This window comes from Alligator mississippiensis, chromosome 4 (assembly GCF_030867095.1).
Source record: "Alligator mississippiensis isolate rAllMis1 chromosome 4, rAllMis1, whole genome shotgun sequence".
Lineage (NCBI taxonomy): Eukaryota > Metazoa > Chordata > Crocodylia > Alligatoridae > Alligator > Alligator mississippiensis.
This window is the reverse complement of record NC_081827.1, coordinates 145,006,418-145,030,756: the sequence shown is the minus strand read 5'-3', so window position 1 is coordinate 145,030,756 and position 24,339 is coordinate 145,006,418. Positions and strand designations below refer to the sequence as shown.

General features: G+C 45.5%; 1 long non-coding RNA gene across 1 annotated transcript; it reads left to right on the top strand.

Moving 5' to 3' along the window:
- Positions 1 to 10,943: 10,943 nt before the first annotated feature.
- Positions 10,944 to 21,710, top strand: LOC132249870 (uncharacterized). Its single transcript, XR_009461355.1, has 4 exons — positions 10,944 to 11,236; positions 12,831 to 12,949; positions 14,154 to 14,243; positions 21,587 to 21,710. It is a non-coding gene; the product is annotated as an uncharacterized LOC132249870 (long non-coding RNA).
- Positions 21,711 to 24,339: the final 2,629 nt, after the last annotated feature.

Genomic DNA, 24,339 nt, shown 5'->3' with positions numbered 1-24,339 from the left:
GTCCCCTCTTAGGCAACTTTTCTACAAGCTCACCATGCCTAGGTCCTTCAACCTCTCCTTGCGTGACTTGCCTTCCAAGTCTTTTATCATCTTTGTCACCAGTCTCTGAAGGCTCTCTAACTTCTCCATTTCCTTTCTAAAATGTGGAGCCCAAAACTGCACATAACACTCCAGATGAGGCATAATGCACTAACACCTCCTGTTTTGTATCTGATGCTTCTGTTGATTTATCCCAAAACCATGTTTACCTTTTGTGTGGTTGTATCACATTGCAGACTCATGTTGAGTCCATGATCTACCAAGACTCCCAGATCCCTCTCCATAGTGCTGCCATCCAGCCAGGTGTCACCCATTTTGTATTTGCATTTATGATTATTCTTCTTGAAGTGTAGCACCTTGCTTTGTCAGTACTGAGCTTCATCCTGTTAGCTCCAGTCCAGTTTTCCAAATTGTCAAGAACCTTCTAAATTCCACTCCCATCCTGCAGTGTGTTTGTAATTCTTCCCAGTTTTGTGTTGTCTGCAAACTTGCTGAAGAAGCTCTCAATTCCAGTGTCCAAGTCATTAATAAACCCATTGAACAGCACTGAGTCCAGGGCAGACCTCTGTGAGACACCACTCAAAGTCTCCTGAAATCCTAACATGGATCCATTTATAATTATCCTTCACTTGCGGCTATTGAGCCAGTTGTCTATCCACTTTATACAATAGTTGTTTTGTCCAGCCCATATTTCTCCAATTTGTTAATGAAAATGTCATATAGGACCTTGTCAAAAGCCTTGCTGAAGACGTGCTATCTCCACTACATTCCTTTTATCCACCCAAGGAGTTGAAGGAGATCAAGTGTGTTTGATACAGTAAATTTACTCACAGTATTCTGAGTAAATCCACGCTGACTGTTTGTGACCACCCTTTCCTCCTCCAGATGCTTGCACATGGATTTCCTTAGGATATGTTCTAGTAACTTCCCAGGTACTGAGGTCAGGTGAACTGGTCTGCAGTTCCCCCGGTCCTCCTTTTTGCCTTTCTTAAACAGGGTCACTACGTTGGCTCTTTTCCAGTCTTCTTATATCTCACCTGTCTCCCATGACTTAATGGATATCATTGTCAAGGCTCCAAAAACTCCTCTGCCGGTTCCTTCAGTACCCTGGGATGAAGGTCATCAGGCCCTGCAGACTTGAATTCATTCAGACCTCTCAAAAGCTCTCTGTCTCTTTGGTTAGTTCACCCCTCGGCCTGTGTAAGGACAGGGGTATAGGTGGTCTAGCCCAATAGTTAAGCCACTAAGGGATGGCTGGGGCCAGAAGGGGCTGGGTCATATGTCAGGAGCCAAATTACCAGGTCCAGAGGTAAATCCAAGGGCAGAGTCCACAACACAAGCCAGGGTCAGGATCCAGGGATCAGATGCTGAATTACCAAATCTGAGGGACTGTCCACAGGGCAGAGTCTGAGAACAGAGCCAAGCTAGGGTCAGGAGCGAGGAAACAGGAAAATCCAAGGTCAGAATCCAGAAAGAAGTCAAAACCAGGGTCAGGAACAAGAAAAACCACTGTGCAGAAACCAAGATGCTTACCCCAGCAGACATGGTCAGAACTGTTGGCTGGCCTAGAGGTTGTTACCACTTATGGGAATAAATGGGGAGACTGAGCTCCCAGCAGCTAAGGAGGAAGCCATCCATTTAACTACCTGAGGTGGAGCTTGTCAGCCAGAGACCCGAGTTAGGTATGGCTGCCTGTTCAATTACGCCAGGCTGGGGCCACCTGCTAGGGTCCCTGGTAGCTTGTCCCCTTCTTTACCAAATAATCCTTATTAGATGTCTGGTTACAGCTTAGTATTTTGTAAAGACAGAAAAGCAGCATTTGAGTAGCTCTACCTTCTTTGCATCTTCTGTTAGGAGTCCCCCTGACTAGTTAACAGTGGACCCACAGCTTTCTTGGCCTTTCTTTTCTGGCCAACATACTTATAGAACCTCTTTGTGTTGTCTTTAACCTTGCTGGCTGGTGCAGCTCATTATCTCTGAGAATCTCTTCCTGATTTTTCCCTTACAGGTTCTTGCTATATCCTGGTAAGCTTCCTTGGTTACCTGCTCATTTTTCCATTGCCTCTGTGCTTTCCTTTTCAGTTGAGGCATCCTAGAAATTTCTTGTGCAGTCACATTGGTCTCTTACCATTCTTCCAATGCTTCCATTGTGTCAGAACTGTTTCTTGTTGGGCTTCCAGTACTGTGCTCTTTAGAAGCCGCCAGATATCCTAGGCACCTTTATTTTTCAGTGGGCACATCTACACATTAATGCACTGTAATTATGGCACATTAAGTTGTCCTCCACACAGGTTATTTTATCTTGGCTGTATTGTTCTTTCAGCAGATGTCTGGAAAATTGAAGTCTCTTATCCAGGGGTGGGCAAAATACAGCCCGTGGTCTGGATGCGGCCCATGAGGCCATTCTATCCGGCCCATGAGGCCCATAAAAAATTTAGAAAATTAATATTTATCTGCCCTTGGTTCCTGTCAAAAACGACAGGAACCAAGGGCTGTAGGACCCAGGGGAAGCCCGGTGGGCACCCACAACAGCAAGGCCCACCTGGGCCTGCTCCCCCCAGCTGGAAGCCCCATGTGGGGCTTCTGGCCTGGGACCACACGGCGCCCCATGCTGCAGCTGCTCTCAGCCCTCCTGGGGCTGCCTGTGCCTACTCTGGACAGCCCAGAGGGCTACGAGCGGCTGCAGCAGGGGGTGCCAGGCATGGAGCAGGTGAGGGGCTGCTTCCCCGCCCTGCACTCAGCACCACCTTGTAACCCGGCCCCGCTGCCAGCCTGGGCCCCACATTGGCTCCAGGCTCGCCTGTCAGGGCTGCGTGTGGCAACAGCAGCTGCAGCCCCCCCCGCTTGCCGTGCTGGGCAGTGTTTGCCACCGCCGCCTGTGGGCTGCCCAGCGTGCGCTCCGGGCAGGCAGCAGCAGCCAACACTGCCCGGTGTGGCAAGGGGGTGGGCCACAACTGCTGCCGCCAATGGGCAAGCCCAGAGCCGGCATGGAGCCCAGGCTGGCAGCATGGCCAGGTTACAAGCTGGTGCTGAGTGTGGGGAAAAGCAGCCCCTCACTCATCTCATGGTCAGCACCCTGCACTGTAGCTGCTTGCAGCCCACGTGGGGCTTCCTGTGCCTGCTCTAGAAAGCCCCACATGGGCTGCAAGCGCCTGCAGCAGGGCACGCCAGCCATGGAGTGGGCAAGGGGCCATTTTTCCCCACTCTCAGCACCAGTTTCTTCCGTGCTGGCAAGCAGGGGGTTGGGGCTGTGCGCTGCCCCCTGCCTGTACCATGGGGCTGGGGGGCACTGAGAGTGAGCAGATACAGGAGCCAGTGGGAACACTGAGCCCACACTGGTGTCCCAAGGCCAGTGCCAGTGGGGCCCAGAGCAGGGAGGCAGGAGCGAGGGGTCCCAGCTGGCAGGGGCTCTATGGAGCCGGGCCAGCTACCCCCTCTCCCTGCTGGTGCAGCTCAGCACGGCTCCACAGACCCCTGCTTTGGGCCCCACTGGTGCTGGCCCTGGGACATTGGTCCCAAGATATTGGGACATTGGTCCCAAGATGGTGACCAGGGTGTGGGGCACCTCTCAAAGGGCAGGGCTACCCATGCAGCCCTCGACAGCCTGCCAAAACTGGGTAAGCGGCTCTCCGCCCAAAATAATTGCCCGCCCCTGCTCTTATCAATATCATCTCATAGCTTTTGAATAATTTTGTGAGCTCTTTGGAAGAGTGCCTCATTCACCTCCACTTCCTATGGTGATCCTTATGGTGATCTATAATAAAACCCAGCATTATATCAGTGCTGCAGCGTTCACCTTTTATCTTCACCCAAATGCATTCTATTCTATTATCTTTTTCCTCCTGAACAATGGAACAAGTATTTTTGACATACAAGGTGACACCACCATCTATTCTCTCAACCCTATCCTTATGAAACAAAGTATAACAAGCGTGTAACCCTCAAAGTTGACTTCCAGGCTTAAGAGCTGTCCCACCAGGTCTCTGTGATACCAATCAGATGATAATTTCCCCCCCACAAGCTGTAGTTTCCACCTCATCTTGTTTATTCCCCATACTTCTGTGTGGGCCGGGAACGGTCTTAGGTTCTCGGGGGCGCGCGGCGGGCTGTGGCCAGCAGCCCTGGCACGCGGGTCGGGGAATGCAGGCCGGCGGACTAGAATTAGGCAAGGATGCTTAGCGGTTGATTAAAGATTATTTTACTTACACCAAAGATGGTCGCGGTGCAGGCAGGAAAACTTGCTTGAGTTGCGGTTACAGACAGAAAAGAAGAGAGGCGGACAAGAGTTCCTTCCACGCGAACCTCTAGCCCAATCCGGTTGAAGGCTCTAAACACGCGAGCCCGTCGTGTCAACCGAAGAAAACAACTCGAAGCAGAGAGCTCTGGATACACTCACACGAAGTTTGCTAGGCTCCGTGGAACTTGCGTGCAGGGAAGGGGTTCGTCGAGGAATCGTTCGGGACGGGGAGAGGCCAGAGTTTGATCAGACCCCTATAGCCTTCTCAAGGTACACGCTGGGTCCGATAGGCTCCGCAGCACTTAGAGATCTTCACGAGACGTGAAGTTCTCCTCCTCCAGATGGTTGTGGAGTCCTCCAACTTGGTAGGAAACCGCTCAAGCCTCTTATACGGCTAGCAAGCCAATCACTAGCCGCCACGTGGGAATAATTTAGAACTGGCCAATAGTGGGACACAAATTTGCATGCGGGTGGCGGGAACTCCTTCGCACTGTGCATTTCTCTTTGCAACTAAGAAATGCACCCTGCAAAGAAAGCTCCGAGTGGCGGGAAATAATTTAGCAGTGCCAAAGCACACACACATCAAATCACACCCTTGGGTTGTGACAACTTCTTGCATTTTATATATACATCACATGTAATAAGCAGTGTCCTGTGGCTTTCTGACCCTTTCAAAAACTTGACCTGCTTTTTCCAGTCTTTTGTCCTCTGGATTGTTTGCTCTGTTGCCAGAGGGTTTTGTTCATCTTCTCCCATGGAACCTAGTTTAAAACTCTCCTTACTTGGTTGGCCAGATGATGTCCAAAGATGCTCTTTCCAGTTCTGGTCAGATGGATCCCATCTCTGCACATTTCTCTTTCACAGGGAGGATTGATAAGGACTCTGCTTGGGCTCCAAACTTCTTAACCCTCCTGCTAATAGCTTTGTAGTTGCTTCTGATCTGCTCACTGTTGTCCCTGGCTGCATCGCTGGTGCCTACTTGGACAAGCAAGAACGGTTAGTTCTTCTCTGTCTGAGAGATGGATGAGCTTTGGCAGTCTCTCCATGACATCTTGAAATCAGGCCCTGGATGACAAATTGGCACCTCTGTCCCCCTTAAAAGAGTTACCAATGGTTCACCAACCACCACTACTCTTCTCTTCTATCTTGGTGCAGTGGTCTTAGAGCCCCCATCCCTGGAACCCTGCACTTCCTGCTCTTAGGACTGTGGCATCCTCTGCACCAAGCTTTCAGGTGTCCTCTCTTCTGCCTTTTTTTCAGCTTTTCCACTACAGAGTGCTTGCAAGCAGTTGCTAAATTTAATTTACTCCTTTTTAATTCTGGGCACCCTCCCTCTTCAAATATTCATACACTGCCACTTCTCTTTTCCCTTTGGCCTCTCCAGTGCCAACTTCTCATAACATCTGTCCAAGTAATCTTCCTGTTCCCTAATGTAATGCGGTATGGATACCTATGGTTCCAACCTTTGAATCTTTTCCTCCAGGGCACACACCAGCTTACACCTGGTGCAGATGAAGTTGTCTTGACCCTCTGACAGGCACACAAACACGGCATATTCCACACAGGTCACAACTGCTGACCCAGAGGCCTCCTAAGCTGTAAACAAAACAAGAAACAAAACCCCCTAAAACAAAACAAAAAACCATACCACAGAACCCACGCACCGAACACCTATACCTGGGCACTTGCACACACACATACACACCAAGTATCCTACTCTTTGGCTTTCTCCTAAAGCAAACTCCATGGGAAACTGTCTCCATTTGCTTCCCTCTGTTTGCTACTCATGCTGTTCCCAAGGGGCTGCCGTTTTAGAAGGCTGCTTAACCTAGCTTCATGCCTCAGTTAACTAAACCAACTCCAACAAGAACAAGCCAATCACTCCAGAGGAAAACTATATGCTATGCAAACCCTCAGGTATCATCAGATCCCGAGTCAGTAGTTCCCAGAAAAGCCTCCTCAAGTCAGTCCCACTACTGAGCTGCTGATCTCACAGCAGATCCTTCTGCTTAACCTTTATGATGTATCCTTTGGCAATACTGGTACCTTGCAGACTGCTCTACCCTTTCTGTCCCTGCACCTTCCTGTTTCCACCTCACTATCTGTCCATAGAAGTTGCAGCTGCTCCTCTGCATCTCTCTTGGCAGGGCTTTGTACACTGAAGACACCAAATCAGGACAGATGTGGAAAGCACACTGGAAAGGACAGGGTTGTGGATGAAACAATGGCAGTAGCGACAAAATCCTCCGCCTACTTGGTTTCCCAGCTGTTAAGGGGACAGAGGAAAAACGAAGCCCATCTGCTAGAGGACATGCACCGAGAGATCCTCAGAATTTCCACGGGTGATTTCCATACACTCAGAGCACTCACCCTGGATGGTAAGGTACTACAGAGTCCCATCCCATTCATGTCACTGCACAGAATCTTAAATATAGAAATAGGTGCGTGAGCTCTTTGGCGCACACTGCATACGTGGTGGATACCCAGACACCCCACTGCCTCAGTGCCTTAGTAGTTTCAGGAAGAAACATTGCAGCTAGAACTCCTGCACTCTGGTCCTATATCTATTATCAGCCTCCTGTGCAGCCTTTGCACAAGAGTCATTTGATATTGGGGCTTCATTTTCTTCACTTGTAGAATGAAAGGAAATGCTTGTTGCTAGAAGATTTGCCAAATTTAACTCTTCTTTCAGTTAAGATGCCAGGATCTCTTCAGATGGAAGTGGTGGATGTATCTAACTGTACCAACTTAGATACTTGGATTTAGCCTAGCAGCATGGGTTGTGTTGGATCTCTCTATGTCCCTGGGATTGTAGGGGACAGCAGCCCAGTCCTCTTCCTACCAAGTCTTTTGGCAGATGTCCCATTGAAAAGTGTCCCTAGTGACCAGGTAATATTTTACAGGCTTATCTTGCAAAGAAGGGAATTGTGTGGTTTGATTTCCTTAATGAAAGCTTAGGCTTCCAGCAGCATATTACTGTGCTACAATGACAGCCAGGAACAGCAGTCCAAAGTGCTATTTTCATGAAAATCTTGAATTTAGCTAACGGACTTTGAAATTCTATTTCTCTCCTTTCCTATTTTTTTTTTTTTTTTGCCTACACATTGGTAAGCTGCTCTTCAAACTGCAAAACACACAGCTCCTTGTACAGTCTCCAGTTTTGTGTCTCATAGTTACTAAGTATTTTAAAATGAATTTGTTCCAAAATTAGTTGAAAAAGGAAAATTCAGTTGAAACATTTACTATGAAGTAACTCTCATTGCTGCCTAAGATGTATTCCTCCTATGTAAGGTCTGCTAGTACAGATGTATTTCTCCTACGTAAGGTCTGCTAGTACCTCTGTTGAGAAATAAGGAGACTAATTTCCTTCCAAGTGTGGTTAATTTATTTGTATGTGTTTGTCATCATGAATGTAACACACCCCTCATTTGCATTTCAGAAATAACAAATGTGTGGGATGGAGTGTTTGAATTTGCTTCCCGATACCTCTACACGAACAAGGTGAGGCTCTCCTGATATTTCTTCTTGTGCCCATATGTATCCAATTAGGTTTGTTGCATCTGTTTTCAAATAAGAAAATTATATCCATATTTAAAAAAAATATATATTTGCCTTCCACAGTATGGCAAATCCCTCCATTCTCATTAGTCAGGTATGGGGCAACCAGGTTGCTCTGAGATTTCAGAGAAATCTAGCATAATTCATACTCACTTGGTGGCACTTTCTGGTGATGTGTCTAACAAAGAAGCTCATGTTTTATTAAATCTTTGCTCATCCCAGCAGTCCATACTCCTATGGCCTGAAGCACTTCTCCTGTGGGTAAGGAGGAAGGCTCACCCTGATGAGGATTAGCTACATTGAAGCCTTTGGTTGTAAGCTCCTTTTTGCTCCGCTATGTTAGGCATATTGGCTCCCATGTTACTATGTCAAGTTTTAGATTTGTTTTAGATTTGTGAAAGGCAGGGAGAGAAATAAAATTCTGTGCTACACAGGAATACACAAAGTGTGAAGAGATCATCACATCACCACCATCACAGAGTTCTGACATAAAATGGCAATATGAAATATGAGAAAGCAGACTTGTCTTCAACCCTCAATCTTGATTTTTTTCTCTTCAGGGTGTCATAATACCTGGGCTGGGAATATTTTCATTTGCCCTAAAAAAGGTAGATCTTGGCAGCAACAAATTTATGGTGAAACAAAGACCCGTGTTTCTCCCATCTCAGAAACTTTGCCCAGACTATCAACGGAAGAAATACAAAACATACCGTTACTATCCTGGTAAGAAGACTAAGCAAAACCTCTGCCTTTCCTTGGAATGCATTTGTAACCTGGTCTAATTGTAATTGCTTAAATGTATATTAACTAAATCATCCATTGTGGCTCAGCTTGAAACAGAACTGGCAAGAGCCATGGTTTCTATGAAGTACATGTACAGTTGTGAAAAGAAAGCAGTTTTGTGTCAATGCCATGGGGGTTGCATTGCAGAGGGAAGGGAGAGTATAGAAGTAGTTCTCAGTTTGTTTAGCCTCAAGGCACCCATTAGACTCAAGGCACTCCTCTGAAAATGCCCACTCTTAGCTTACATTCTTTTTTTTTTACTATGGAAAAATATTAGAGCAATTCTTCTGTTGCAAAGAACTCAGAAGAAAGACAACAGCAGGTCAGAATGGTTCTGACACTAAGGATTCCTCATTGAACTCTCTGGGTTTGTCTTGTGAATCAAGGGTAGGTATTTGCACAGCTAACAGTGCTACTCTTGCATGGCCCCAACACCCTGCTTACGAATCACTGGTAGAAATGATATCCTGAGAGCAAGAAGCAGTGGCAATAAGAGGAAACAAAAAAGCCCACCCACTCCTCCTCTGGTGTGTCAGTCTACTGCTGCCTTTTGCCAGAGTGCTGGTGTCACTGGTAGGTGTTGTAGGGCTTCGGCCTCTTCTTGATCGGTGCCTTGCCCGCAAGCGACATCAGGGTGAGACTTGGGTTCGGGTGCCACCTAGATGCTACTCCTGCTCGGGTGCTGCTCCTACTCACCTGCCACATCTTTGATGTTCCTTGTTGGGGAGGCAGTTCTCTTCAGGTGGCCCCCAAAAGTGAAGAGGTCTCGACCCTGGTCTTTTCTTCGTGGAGCTCCAAAAACTTCCCTTTACCCCACCCTTACCACTTCCACGGCCTGGGCAAATGCTGCACTCTGCAGGTCTTCCTCTGGATGATATCTCCTTTCACCCAGATGACCCGCCCTGGGATGGGTTGGGCCTTCTTGGCCAGTACGATCTTCTTTCCACAACTGGTTCCTCAGCTTCAGGCTGGCTTGGGTCCCTAAAGCTGCCCTGCCTTAGGGCTAACTAGGACTCCACAGGAATCTAACACAAAACATTTGGCGTCTGCCGACAGGCTCCTGAGATCATGTCTTCCAGTGCCCACTTGTTGCTCAAAACAAAGGAGAAAGAATAAGGGAGGGGGGACTTGCTCGTCCCTTCCCTTCTAGTGCTTATGGGGGTGGGCAGCAGCTCTGTGCCCCTCCCCAATCCTTCTTCCCAAGGCGACCGCCTCTGGATCCCTGCTGACCTGGGGTAGCCCTCTTGCTCCTCCCGAGCTGGAGGGGCACGCAACTCCCATGCCAGGCTTCTCTTTCCTCCCTGCCAAGCTGCTCATGGGAGTTAGCTGCTCCCTGCCTCTTTCCCCAGCCACCGTACCTGCATTGCCTGCTGAGGCTGTGATGTTGCTCCCGGGCATCTCTTGCTTCCCTGGGCCTGGGCTCCTTTCCTGCCGTACCAGAGCCCTCCAGCTGCTGCTCTGCCCCTCCTGCCCACTTTCCAGCTGGTCCTGGCCGGCGTTGTCTTCTTCCCCCGCCGGCCGCTCAGCTGTTTTCCTAGCTGCTATTTGAGCAGCCCATGTCTCGCCGAGGCTCCGCCCCTGTCCCTGGCTGATCCGCAGCTTCAGGGAGCTCCGGAATCGTGGAGCCTGCGTCCATGTTCCCTCCTAGATGCTGCTTGTTTGGGCCCCTGCGGTGAGTATCGGGGCGCGTAGGGCAGGGGTCTGGGACCCACTAGAGGGGCTTTTACTGCCCCTTTCACAGCTGGTAAGAAATTTGGCAAAACTGGCAGACGGGGTTAGGCATGTTAGCCTGAAGTCAGTCAGGGAGCAGGGTAGAGATGCACCTTCTGCATCTCTAATTCAGTTAGTCTGTAAGGTGCCGCCCCACTGGCAGATGGAAGAAGGTGTGATTCTGGGGCCTAGGCAGAGTAGGCCCCAGGGCCAGTGTGCATAGTTTGTGAAATTCCACTTGAAACAAAGAGAGGCAGGGCTTTTCAGTGTTATCTTTTATTGGACCAGTTGTATGATTGGCATGCTTTTCTTCCTCCCATGACATCATCTGTATCATTGCTGCTTGTTAGTCAGCTGCTGGGTCTCAGGTTGCTTCTACAGTGCTTGGAGATCCTTCTTGGTGAAGCTTTTATAGAAGGTTAGCTGCTGTTACTAATTAAATAGGTGGGATGACATGACAGGGCTTTGTGAGATGTTATTCATAACTGTAGAGTGCTTTAAACTTCCCCCAGGAAGATGCTCCATGTGTGCAATTATGATGAATTCATTCACAGCCATGTCAATAGCAAGGTAGTGTCTATGAGCCTTATTGCCACTGATAAGCCTGCTAACTCTACAGATCTCTTTATGTTCTCTGACTGCTGATTTCCAGGTGAAATCCCAATTGTTTCTTTGAACTCAAGGACTGTATCTGTGGAGAGATCAGTGAAATGGGAGATCATACAAGAATGCATGAAGGAGACCCTCCAATACATATCCCAACTGATCAGCCAGCAACGGCAAGTTAAATTCTCAATCAAAGGGATTGGAATTCTGTGCATCCAAAATGAGAAAGTGAATATGACCTTTTCCAAAGACTTCCTGCTAACCATGGAAAGAAATTGGAACCCAGGCAACACTCTTTTGAATGTAAGTTGATTATTCAGCCAGCAGAATAACTGTTACACTGTTTCAGTCTGTAATACAAAATGATGCAAGCATGTCGGTTCTCTGCACCTAAGTATTCTGTGAGACAGCATCTATTTGGGTGTTCTGACCATACACTCTCCATCCTGATGCTGCTGCCTATAATGGGGTAATTACAGATCCTTCCCCTTCCTCCTCTAAGGTGAACTTCTCTTGGGAGGTTGAGTACAATGCTGTCAGTACTGGCACCAAGGCAGGTGGGGATCTGCCTGCAATGCACAACTAGTCTTCTGTTGCAGCCTGGTTGTTTTGTACTCTCATCATTGTTATCGTGTGCATTGCATTAGATTCTAGATGCCTCTCCTAAATTTGGAGCCATATCAGGTGAGGTGCTGGAGATGAGTGTAGGTAGGGACAGCTCCTGAGGTGGAAGGCTTAGATGTCTGACTAGACAAGATATAAGATAGGGATAAGTATTATCCCATTGCCTCCCTCTGAGCATAGATGCCCTTATTCTGGGAAAAAAGAAGTTGCTGCATTGAGTGCAGCATCTAAATGAAGCATTTTACCAGTGTTACTCTGATAAAGTTGTGGTAGTTATGGTAGCTGTACCTCGGACAATCTTGCCCCAGTATGACACTACTAGTAACTTATGTTAACCACCATTAATATTCCCTTGGGTTCTAGAGCAGCTTTTTCCCACTGGGCCTGCCTGTTCTGGCATTTAGTAGTTTGATGCTATGTTATAAGCTGTTTGGCAGCTTGTAAATATGTTTGGTAACCTGGCGCTACGTTACAGAAATACATCAGTCTCGAACTCAACAGGGTTGACTTGACATAGCTTTGTAGTGTACCCTGTCCTTAGGCTTAGATTCTCTATGGCAGGGGTTCTCAATCCCCGGGCCACGGCCTGGTGCCAGGCCATGGCAGGTAGCCTGGTGGTCTGCAGCACAGTCGGCTGCTGGACTGGAAGTGGCCATGGACTGGCAAACCATGGTCCTCCCAGAGCCAGGCAGAGAGGCCGTGGCTCCTTTCGCAGGGCCCACAGCAGTGCAGGGTTTGGCCCACCACCCTGCCCAGAGAATTTCTTCTGGCCAGAAATTCTAGCCACGGTCAGCTGTGACTGCTGGGCCATGGTTTGCTGGGCCACAGACACTTCTGGGCCATGGTTTGCTGGGCCACGGCATGAAAACTTTGGGAACCCCTGCTCTAATGTATTTAGATCCCAGATTCGCACTGCAGTCCATCAGAATTGCATACATAGCTCTTTTGGAGGGTCTAGGCTTAAGTGACTTGCTCAAGGACACAAAAGAAGTCTGTGACATTTGTTTGGGAGCTGAAAAGATTCAGGTTCAGACTGTCTTTCTTTTAGTTCTGCCTGCTGTGTCTTCTTATCAGCTCTCTGGGCTGTGAAAAGACACCACAAACTGGGCCACACATTCACAAAACATGAATGTTAATGAAATGTGATTTTTTAGCAGGATTTTTGAACAGCACCAGCAGCAGATGTTTGATGTAGAAGTAGGAGTGTTTGCTTTGTCTCTTGTCTGCTGAATAACTTCTGTGGAGTCATCTATATTGTCTGTGGCCATTTCAGGACTCTGAGACACAAGCCTCAGTCTTTTCACACAGACGCGAATCAACAATTCTAAGAGGAACAATTTTTAGACAAACCACTGTTCCTGCCTATGTGGGCAGGCCTCTGAAGTTTCCAAGGTAGGTACATTGCTTCCTTTCCAGTTCACTGCCCCCCTTACTCTGCTCAGTTTCCACTTTTCTGAAGATGCTTGGCGCTTAGCACCTGGGTCTAACCCAGGGGTGGGCAAAATGGCAGATCCAGCAGTGGCTTAACTCAATTTCCCAGCCGCCCCTGCCTGTGTCACTGTGACCAGTTTCCTTGGAGATGCCAAGAGCAGCAGGGCCATGACAGCTCATGGCTAGGGATTCCACGGAGACCGGACCAAGCACCGTTGGCAGGGCGCACGGCTGGGGAGGAGCTGCTCCAGGGCCAGGGCCAGGGCCAGGGCCAGGGCTAAGGCTGGGATTTTGCAGTGGTGACGGTATGGTTCAGAGCCGCGGCAGAGCTGCGATCAGCTGCCTGCACATCTCTACCCAGCATGGGCAGGCAGCAGATCTTAGCTCCACCTTGGCTGCAGCCCATGCTGTTGCCACTGCAAGATCCTAGCCCTGACCCCAGGCTCCGGGCCCTGCCTTGGGCCTGAAGCAGCTCCCCACACAGCCATGCACCCTGCCAGTGCTGCTTGGGCCAGTCTCCATGAAAACCCTAGCCCTGTGCTGTCATGGCCCTGCCACTCCTGGGGTCTCTATGGAAACCAACCACAGGAACTTGGGCAGGGGCTGCCGGAAATGGAGTCTGGGATGGGCCTGATCCCGCCCATGGGCTGGACTTTGCATGCCCCTGGTCTAACCCACTGCAGGCAGAGATACTAAGAGAGCCCGGCTCCTAAAGAATAGGAATATTAAGCAGAGTACAAAGAGAAGGCGTTCAGTTTTCTGAAATGGGTAGTGTGTGCAGAGTACATCGTGCCTGGGAGCCAGAGAATGTAGTGGCATGGGCCTGGAATGACCCAAACTCCAAACTCATGCAGTTCAAACCTTCAGTATTAGCCCTTGGTATCTTAGATAGATTAAAGACTTTTTGCCTTATGCCACAGGGGAGAAGGTCCTATCCACACTGGTTTTGTTACTCTCCATTTTCAAATAAACCCCTTGACTTACATATTCCTGCAGGACATTTAGGGAGATGTGAGTTTTTGTGGGCAATAACCTATAGAAGCACATCTGATGAATTCAGTTGAGCCCACGAAAGCTTGTGTCTTTCTGAATCAGTAGGAATACGATGTTCTCTATTTAGATACTTTCTTTACAAAATCAACTCAGATCTTTTGCTTGCTTCCAGAATTAAGCATGAGGAAACCACTAACAGTCATGGAACATATCAAAGAAGAGACTGAAATAACCAACGATGAAAAACATCAAACTCAAACAGGTAAAGATCATATTAATTATAAAGACAAAAATGGTAAGTAGGAGCATATCATTTTTACTATTAAAAGGTAAAAATAATAAGCTTCATATGGATACAGCTTTTTTAGCTAGAATTCAAAACAACCTGCTGTGCTGTTAAATAGGAGCTACATTACTAGAATCAGCTAACAGACAGCAGAATTGCTGAAGAAAACATGGCATGACTAGCTAGTAGAGTAAAAAAGAAAAGCAAAAGGTTTTGCCCGATAGGCAACTCATTACCTCAAGCGGCAGCAGTGTGTTTCAGGTAAAAGTGGTCTACCCGTGTCAGAAGTCACGTTGCCAATCTGACAAATAATCCATGGAGTGCCATATTGGAATCCAAATATATAAATTCATATTTTGGTGAATATTTCAGCCCCCATTAGGGTTAGAAATTAAGTCCAATGACAAAACAAAAATTGTACGAGTTAAAGAGATCAATCGTAACATTTCCCTTGTGGTATCCATATTGGATTCCAAGATGGCTGCCACAACTTTACAATTTTGTTCATTATTAGATACCTGAAGGGCATGACTACACATTGCTCTATGTCACCATATGGCACACTATTGTGATGTAGTGATCACGGGGGTCTACACACAATTGCCAGCTATGTCTCCATAGTGACACACTCCCTAGTTGTAGCGCACTGCTACAGTGATGTAGCAACAAAATCTAATCATGTGCTGCACGCATGGTGCAGTAACAATCCATACTGTGCTGTGCTTTAGTACTTCCAAAAGGCAATGTCGCCATGTGGCAATGTGTAGATGCACCCAAAAGGTTTGCAAATTACTATATCAAATCTGTTCTGGTTCAGATTACTTCAACATGAAAACCTCCAATGAAGATTCCCAAAAAGACACTTGCCCTTAATGCCTTTATTGCCCTTATACAAATGTTACAAGGGAGCTGATAGCATCACTGAGTTCAGCAAAGCATAGAGGTATGACTCAGAATCTACAAGATGCATCATGTCTTGAAGTAGGTTCACAGTCAACAATTAGCCATTTACACCTGCTGGAATTTCATGAATAAACAAGGCACTCATCCAACATAGGGCAGCTGCTGAATTCAACATTTATTATGGCACCTGTGCTGGAACATTCCAAACACCTCAATTAGCTCTTGCTACATTTCTTTTACACACAAAGGACATATTGAGAGAAAGTTGTGTAAGGAACAAGATGAAAGGGAAACCTGACCAACAACAAAGTGGAGAACACACTGGGACATCAAGCTGATCATCTATTCCAACAGTTCACTGGAGGATGTGTATACTCTGCCAGAAACATTCTAAGAAGAAGAAACTGAGTCATGTCATTGTTTAAATCAGCCAATGAAGTACATAAGCTGTCAGAGAAGAATGAAGTGTTGCATTGCTGAATTGGTGTAGAAGATCTAATAGCTGCTGGGGCATGTTACCACTCTGAATGCAGGTGGGAGGAACAATGGAAGCAACAAGTCTCTGATTCCCAGTCACATGTGGAGATTGCACAAGAAGATATTTTTTCTCCTGAATCAAAAGCATGGCATCCTGAAGTAAAAGCATGGCATGCTGAATATATGTCAAGATTTGGTTTAGCTACAATCAAGGGGCAAAAAGCTAATGCCAAAGATGTTGGGTTAGGGTTGTTGATACATCATACAATTAGATATAAGAAGCTGGTACGAAGTCTCCACACTTCTGGATGCAGCATACCATACGATACAGTTCACCACATCGAGACCATCATTGCTGAGAAACTTGACTAGGAACAATTCCCAGTCATTTTGTTCAGTTTTCATTGGGCACCTTTGACATTTTCAAGGAGACGTTGGATGGAAAACAAGCAGTTCATAAAATGCAAATTGTAGCATTTCAAAGACCATTGAAACCAGTTGAAATTGAATAAATCACCCATGAAATAGGAAGGAAGAAAACCCATAAAAGACATACCACCTGAATTTAACAAAATCATTCTGGTGATGATGACCTGTAACAAGTAATTGAAACCACCTGCCCATAGTACTGGTAGTAACATGAATGAAAAGCTCAATAAACACAGCTGTTCAACAGATGTAAGTAGAGCTACCATAGATATTGGGTAGAATATCAGCTGAGAACCAAGAGAAAGCTGCCATATCAGGGTGGACATTGTTTAACCAGTTTCTGATTATCATATTTCACCACCATCAATTGTTAGATTTTGTCCAATCTTGCCTGCACCAGTATCTGAATATGACACCATTTGTACTGTCATCATGCGATGTAAAACAATTGCAGGCTACCTGGGACAACAGCACCCAGTCATAACATTTGATCAGGCATTGTATTGCAAAGTGAATGAGCATGTGTGGGCTCAGCCAAAACAGACTGAAGGAGTAATCATTCGATGGGGAGGCATCCCTATCATCAAGGTTCACCTAACAGCAACTGGTCAGCATTTCACCGCCTCAGGGCTTGTTGTAAAGAAAAAGGATTATTTGCAGAAAACACTGCCACCAACATAATGAAAGGAAAATTGTGCAACTGTGCTATCAGAACACACAAGATAACATTCAAGGTAATATGGCATATATGGATAAATGAATTCATTGTTTGGTTGTCCAGTTCAAGCAGAGGATTTGATAATGATGTCACTGACCAACTTTCCAGTATCTTTTGCATTTAGAAATTATGACTGAAATAGGAAGGAATGCAGTAAAAGAACTATTAGGGAGTCTGCCAATGATTGTCAGTCTACTTAAAGAATTTTTGGAAGAACACTCCCTTTAAACTACATTCAATTACTGGATGAACTATTTGGAAGTAGTCAATACTCTCTTGTGCTTCATCAGGGCTCAACTTGAAGGAAACTGTTTTTTGAAGAAATGCTTCCACTGATAGCTGGGAATGATCATACCAGCTACACAAGATGGGGTCCAGTATATCTTGAATAGCTGAAGGATATAGTGAATTTTGCTCCTACAGTATATGTTGAGTTTGTGAAAAGAGGATTCAGGGTCGAGACAACTAATCTTCCATTTGTGATATTTCAACCAACCAGGCAAGAGAGCACTTTAAGAAGGTTTGCAAAATTGCTGGTGGTATAGTAAACACCACAAATCAGCTAGACAATAATGGAAACTGAACTACAATGAAAGAGGCCACCTAACTAAGATGGTAAATCAAATGTTTGGGATCAATGCAACCATCTCTTTCAACCATAACAAAAGATAAATTGCTTGAGAAGTGAGATTACAGCTATGTCAAGTTGCTATAAGAGCAGTTGGAACGGTTCTACTGGCTTGTTTCCAATGATGAGTTATTATGTATTTCTATGGGAGATGTACTGGAAATTATTGCATTAGACCTTCTGAATGCATGTGACAAAGGAAGAGAAATTGTGAACACCATTATCCAGAAATGTCTTACTACAGATGCTACCAAAAGCATGTATGCAAACATACCCAAATCAAAATTGAAAACCTGTGAGGATGTAAAGTCAACTATAGGACAGTGAAGAAAAACGAAACAGTTGCAGAATGCAAATGAGATCCAGAAAAGTCTACTTGAAGGAGTTGCAGTGAGTAGAAGGTTTGGTACACTCTCTCAGACAGCACAAACTGTCTGGATACCCTCCATCATTTTTTAAACCGAACAAATCACTCAACATGGCCAGCAAAGCAGCCTTGTCATAGATCTTGATGGGAGGAAAGGCAGTAGCTGTTCTGCCAGATACTACTTCTGAAAAATTGGCTGTTATTATCAACAGAGAATCTCGTACAGAGAATAGGAATGCGAAAAACTTCACTAAAATTTGGAGATTTGGCTGATTCCTTTGTGCAATAAGTGTTTGCCAAGTATTACAATGTGCAATCAAGTCAACATTGTCTTTGATTGATACATATCACCATCCATAAAGGCAGGTACAAGAATATTAAGCATTCAAACTACATTCTATTGTGCAGAATCATTAGGAGCAGATCTCTTCCATTCCCAGCATCATGGAGTAGTTTCATACCCTTACCAGCAAACAAAGAAAACCTAGTTTATTTTTTAAGTGAGGAGCTTCTCTAGGATAGTTGTGTAGTAGAAAATTTTGTTGTGTTGCTGTATAAGCTGTCAACAACCTTGACAACCCTTCTGTATGTTAGGATGAAATTATTTCATCAAGGAAAACCTCTGAACAAACTTCTGCCAATGTACGGCTCCCTTGTGCACCATGTATGTAGAGCCAATTATCAAAGTCTCATTTGGCAAAGTGCACTTGAACCTAATTCACCATTGCCATCACCTGACCGGTGTGGTTGGCAAGCTGAAAATGATGCTTATGTTCCTATCATAAATACACTTGAATCATTACCAGCAGAATAACTTCGGATAACAAGTTGCAACTGCAAGACGGAATGCTGAGCACAAGCATGCAAGCAGGTTATGGTGCCGGGTATTCTTGGCTGCGGGTGCTATGAGACAGGATGTTGCAATCCATATAATAACCACAGGGATTCAGAACCAAATTAGAGTGATGAAGAGATCTGAAAAACTGCTATTACCCATTGTATTAATTTTATACTATATACACCATTGTATTACAGTTATATTACCATTGGTTTAGACTATTACATTTTCTTGTTGCCTCGAGCCAAACATACGTCTGTGTTTCATTTGCATTGAGTTATGTATTGTTAATATCTGACTGATCTGCATTGTGAAATAAAAAATGGTATTGTCTCAATATAACTCAAACAAGTAGGCTAGCTTGAGTTATAATGTTGTCAGTACAGTAGAACTGCTATGAAATTCATAGTGATACATTTTGTGAGGTTTTAGTGTTAGAGTATTGTTTACTATGTTTTTAATTACATTGAGTGAATACATACATTCTAATGTGTCAGCTGTCTTGGTATCCAATAGGACTGCCATGACAGAAATGTTACAATTGATATCCTTGGTTCATACAATGTTGGTTTCATCATTGGAATTAATTTGCTAACCCTAGCAGGGGCTGAAATATTCACCAAAATATGAATTCATGCAGCCATTTTGGATTTGGAGATGACTATGAATTCTCTGACATGGGTAGACCTGAAACACATTGCTGCCACTTGTGGCGATGAGTTGCCTAGGACAACAACATCTAGAGACCTTATTGGTCAATTTATACCCTTCTAAGTGCAGCATCAAGACCATTAAAAGGAGAGAGGGATGTTAACACCAGTGGAATGAAGTATTTAGAAGGAATTGGGTAGATTGTAATGAGCAACAAATTTACTTTTTTGCTGCTGCCTGAACAGAAATGCTGTTATCACTGACCAGCTGTTGGTTTTATACCATAGATGAACCAGGAATCAAAGGTGGGTGCAACTGCCCTCACCCCTCCTGGATCTGCCCCTGCCATTATGTCAGATAGGTACTAAACCCTGCTGAGTGACTTGCTATCAAGGAGATCAGAATCCCTGCCTTAAGACAGTTCTAGAGTAGGGGAATGCTTTCTGGCCCAGCACTCTTGCAGTGTGTTTCCCCTGCCTTAATACTCTTGTCTGAGCTGGCACAGAGATGGCATTCTTGAGACTTTCATAGATGTTTGGGTCAGAAGGGATCTTAACAGATCATTGAGTCGAACCCTCTGCCCTGGGCAGGAAAGAGTACTGGGGTCAGATGACCCTAGCCAGGTGCTTGTCCAGTCTCCTCTTAAAGACCCCCAAGGTGCGGGAAAGCACTACCTCCCTTGGAAGCCCATTCCAGACTGGCAACCCTTACCATAAAGAAGTTCTTGATGTCTAACCTAAATCTCCTCGCCGTCAGTTTGTGGCCATTGTTCCTAGTTACTCCAAGGGGTGTCCTGGTAAACAGAGCATCTCCTATTCCTTGCTGCTTGTAGGTGGCCACAAGATCACCTGTCAGCCTTCTCTTGTGGGGGCTGAAGAGATCCAGGGGCCTCAATCTCTAATCGTTGGGCTTTGTCTGTAGGCCCCTAACCATACAAGTGGCCCTCCTCTGAACCCTCTCAAGGTTGTCCACATCTCTCTTGAAGTGTGGCACCCAAAACTGGACACAGTATTCCAACTGTGGTGATACTTCCCCACATAGAAGGGAAGTATCACCTCCCTAGACCTGTTCATTATGCACCTGCTAATGCATGAAAAAGTGCAGTTAGCTTTACTGATCGCTTCGTCACATTGACAACTCGTGTTCATCTTGGTGTCAACAATGACTCTGAGATCCCTTTCGGCTGCTGTGCTGCTGAGAAGGTCATCCCCTAGCCTGTAAGCATGCTGGTGATTCCATCTCCCTAGGTGCAGCACCTTGCACTTGTCCTTGTTGAATTACTCCCCTTGTTTTATACTTACAGAGGCTCTTCCCCAAGAATCACCTACTGTCCTGAAAGATCCCCTAGTCCTGCCACAGCAATAGGGGTTTATTTCCAGGAATTAACTAGAAAAGGCTACTGGAAGGTTAAATTCCTTTGGAGAAATGGAAGAGTTCAGCCATGATGTTTTGTATGTCACAATCTTGTGTTTGTGTGGGGGAGGTTTTCCCTTGAGACACAACCTCAGTATTATCTGTGAAAGTGAAGAAAGAAAACCCAGTATGATCCTGGATGGACAACATTTCCCAAAGCATGTTGGCTGACATTTTCAAATGGGACTTTGGGCCAGATTTCCAAAGGTGCCCAAAGATTCAGAGAGATGGGCAGGTGAGGCACCTACATTCCATTGAGACTTGCCTCTTTTTGCATCTGAATCCCTTTCCTTCAGCCTTAGGCTTCTGAGTCACATTTGCAATGTCAAGTGGGTTCCTAAACCACATGCTTTTAAAACAGCTCCCCAAATCTGCTCCCTGTGAATAAGAGTTTCAAGAGCTGGGCTCTGAGTAAATTTCATGATATAAATCAACAATTGTGCTCATTGAGTGTATCCATGAACATTGGATAAGTAGATACAAGGTGTGCATTAGAACTATGCAAGCTACTAATCAAAGTTGATATTATTGAAAGACAAGCAGTAAAAACTGCTATTTTTCTTGTGTACTACACTCTCCCAAAAAGGCAGGCAGAAAGTAGAAAAAAAAGATTTTTCCAGAGTCATGGCTGGCTGCAAGACATGCAGTAAGTCCCCTGGACACACTGAGCATGTCCAGGAAGGGCGGCATCCCAGGAGACAGCCTGGGTGAAGCAACAAAGCAAGGCCCCAGATCCATGCAAAGGCAGCAGCCAGATTTACTTTACTGCAAAAGGGTCTTTATATAAGCTTCTGTAAATAATAAAGTGTTGTTTCCACACCACAAGCCTCCCCAAGATACCTCAGACTGTACACAGCAGCTCACTTGCCCTGATCCAGCTCCTTTGCTATTTCAGACACAAGCTGTAACATCCTTCTGGACAAAGTGTGACTTCTAAGAAGGCAGTCTGGCAAGGCTAGCAAGCACTTCCAGGTGGCAAAACAGGAGCAGGCCAAACTCCGTCATCTTTTTTCTGTAAATACTGTAAATGGTTGTATATAAGTTTTTTTAGGTAATAAAGAGTCATTCTATGTTACAAGTTTCCAGATTTTACACGAGATCCAGCGCTTAGCCCATAGCTCCTGCTGGGAAAGGGTTACTATAGGACTCCACCCCTTCTCCTACCTGGAGCCAGAGAGGTGGCAGCTATGAAAAGCATGTAGGCACTGGGCTTCTATTACTCCATGTCCCTATTCCGGGGAAAACATTTCAGCCTCCCAGCTTAAGACATGCACCCCAGTTTCGCAGAACTGAATTGAAGGGAAAGATGCAGGTGGTATGCAATTAAATATTGTACTGTTTTCCATATTGTGCTTTTCTGAAACACTGAGTTCTACCTTGTCCCAGATCAGTCACCAATTCATTCTCTTGAGATTAAGATAATTTAACACAGTCAGTGGGAATTTTTAGCCTTTAATTTATTCTGGTAAAAGGGACTATGAGCCTTGATCATGCCCTAAGTCTTTGAGAAAAATCCCACGTCTACTTTACATCTGTATTATTGACTCATTGGTCAAGGAAAGACACTTCCTGGCTGGTTGCAAGGTAGATGGGGTTCAGGTTTTTGAGAGTCTGGTATCTGCTTCTTTTTCTCCTGACAGTCCCCATGTTGTACCTGGTATGGGTTGGAGACGTAAATACCTGCTCAAGAGTTTCAGGTCACTCTTACTGTTTGCTTGCTTTTGACTGAAGCGAACCCAATCCTTCTGCTGGACAGGAAGAATCTTAGACCTGATAAACATTTAATATGTTGGTGGGAGGGAGGGGGCTCAGAATGTTCTCCTAATGGCTTCTAGACATTGCCTGCATTTGTATGAGCTTTGTCCAATGCAATGAGCTTTCCTGAGGAGTCCCCAGGGAATAACCTGGACAAGATTAATTGTGGCAGAGCTCTGTGGGCATTTTTACATGTGTTGTGGGACACTGCACTGGGTGCTTTAATTAGCAAGCTGTTCTAATTAAAAGCACCTGCACATCATGTATATCAGCATCCCTGCACTGAAGAATGGCGGTGGGGCATTTTGAACTAAAGGTCATTGAACGTGTTTTAGTTCAAAGCGCCCCACTGCCCCCCACTTCCCCACCAGGCTTGTCAATCACAGCTCTGATCATGCTTTCTGTACCTGGGCTAAGCAGCCATTTTTCTTAAAGGCCTCACCCCTTCTAACAGTTCCTCCAGGGCCCTGGAGCCAGCTGGCTGCTCCCCAACTCTCTCCTCTTCAGTAATGGGGGAGGGGCTCCATTATAGGAGGATTCAGCAAATATGTAGAGAGTTTGTTCCACACTTTATCTGCCAGTCTATGATCTTTTTTGTCTGTGTTCCTGAATGTGTGTTTTGCTTCTCTGCAGTCAATAGAGATGCCAACTTATCAGTCCCAAGCTCCTCATTTGTAATACAGTAATATTCCCGATCTATTGTGTATTCTTAAATCAAAGACATAAAGGCATGCAGGTCTCTTTGAAAGATCCCACTTGGTGCCTATCTTCACCTTTAGGAGCCTTAATCCTTTCCAGCCCTTGGCCCTTAGTCCTGTAGCTTGGAGGCAATAGACTTGTAAGGAGTGACCTAGAAACCACTACTCAAAGACGAAGCAGAAGAGAATGTTATGTGACGAACGCCCATCTGCAATAAGGAGGAGACAGTCCTAGATAAAGGGGGCTTGAAAACAAAAGCAGAAGCAGGGTACTGGGTTAAAGGGCTCATTAAAATACTAAAAATCACGCCCCTAGGTGGGGAAGAAGTATGCTAATGAAACACACATGTATGTAAATGAGATACATGGCTAAAACACAGGTATAGAGACATGCTCAGTAAAGAACTTCTTGCGTCACTCACTTATAACCAATCAGCAAACAAGCATGCTTATGAAGGCTCAAAAACTCCTGTATAAAAGATGCTTAGAAATAGTAATCTGGTGTGCTTGTTACGTGAAATTATTCCGCTCGCACCTTTTATTGCTAGCAATAAACCTTCTCTGTACTTTCACCCCTGGTATCTTTATTGGCCTTTGCATACCGGGCATGATCCCAGACTTGAGCTGGGGCACAACAGACTCATACCTTAAGGTCCAGAAGGCTGAGGTTACAATTGTCATGGATAACAGCAGCACTGTTATAGAGGGATCCATCCCAGGCTGATTTGAGGGCAAATTGGGATTTATATGCAACATTTGTGGCTTCTCAATGCCAACCACAAGAAGAAGAAAGATGTATGAATGAGCCCAAGATACCAATTCTTTTTTCACTCCTCTTCCCTTTGCACCCTTAGCTGTTCTCCAGAGGCTCAGATCTGTGCTGCATAAATGCTAAACGGTGCGTGTTTAAAAAAAATGTCTGAAAAAAGGAACAGTGTAAGGAGCCCAATTAAAAGAACATCTGAAAACACTGTGATTTAGAATCCACTACCTCAAGCCTCATGTCTATATTGTTGCATCTTTTGTTATGGCATTTGCTAGCGAGTTCTGGATCTAACTGTAGTTATGCTGATACACTGGCATCGCTGATGCCTACAGCAGTCCTGTCTCCTATGACTGCTTCTTTTAAAACTCCATAATAACTTCAGCAAGAGCAGGAACTTCAGTAATGGAAGATTCAGCTGTTTTCCCTGGT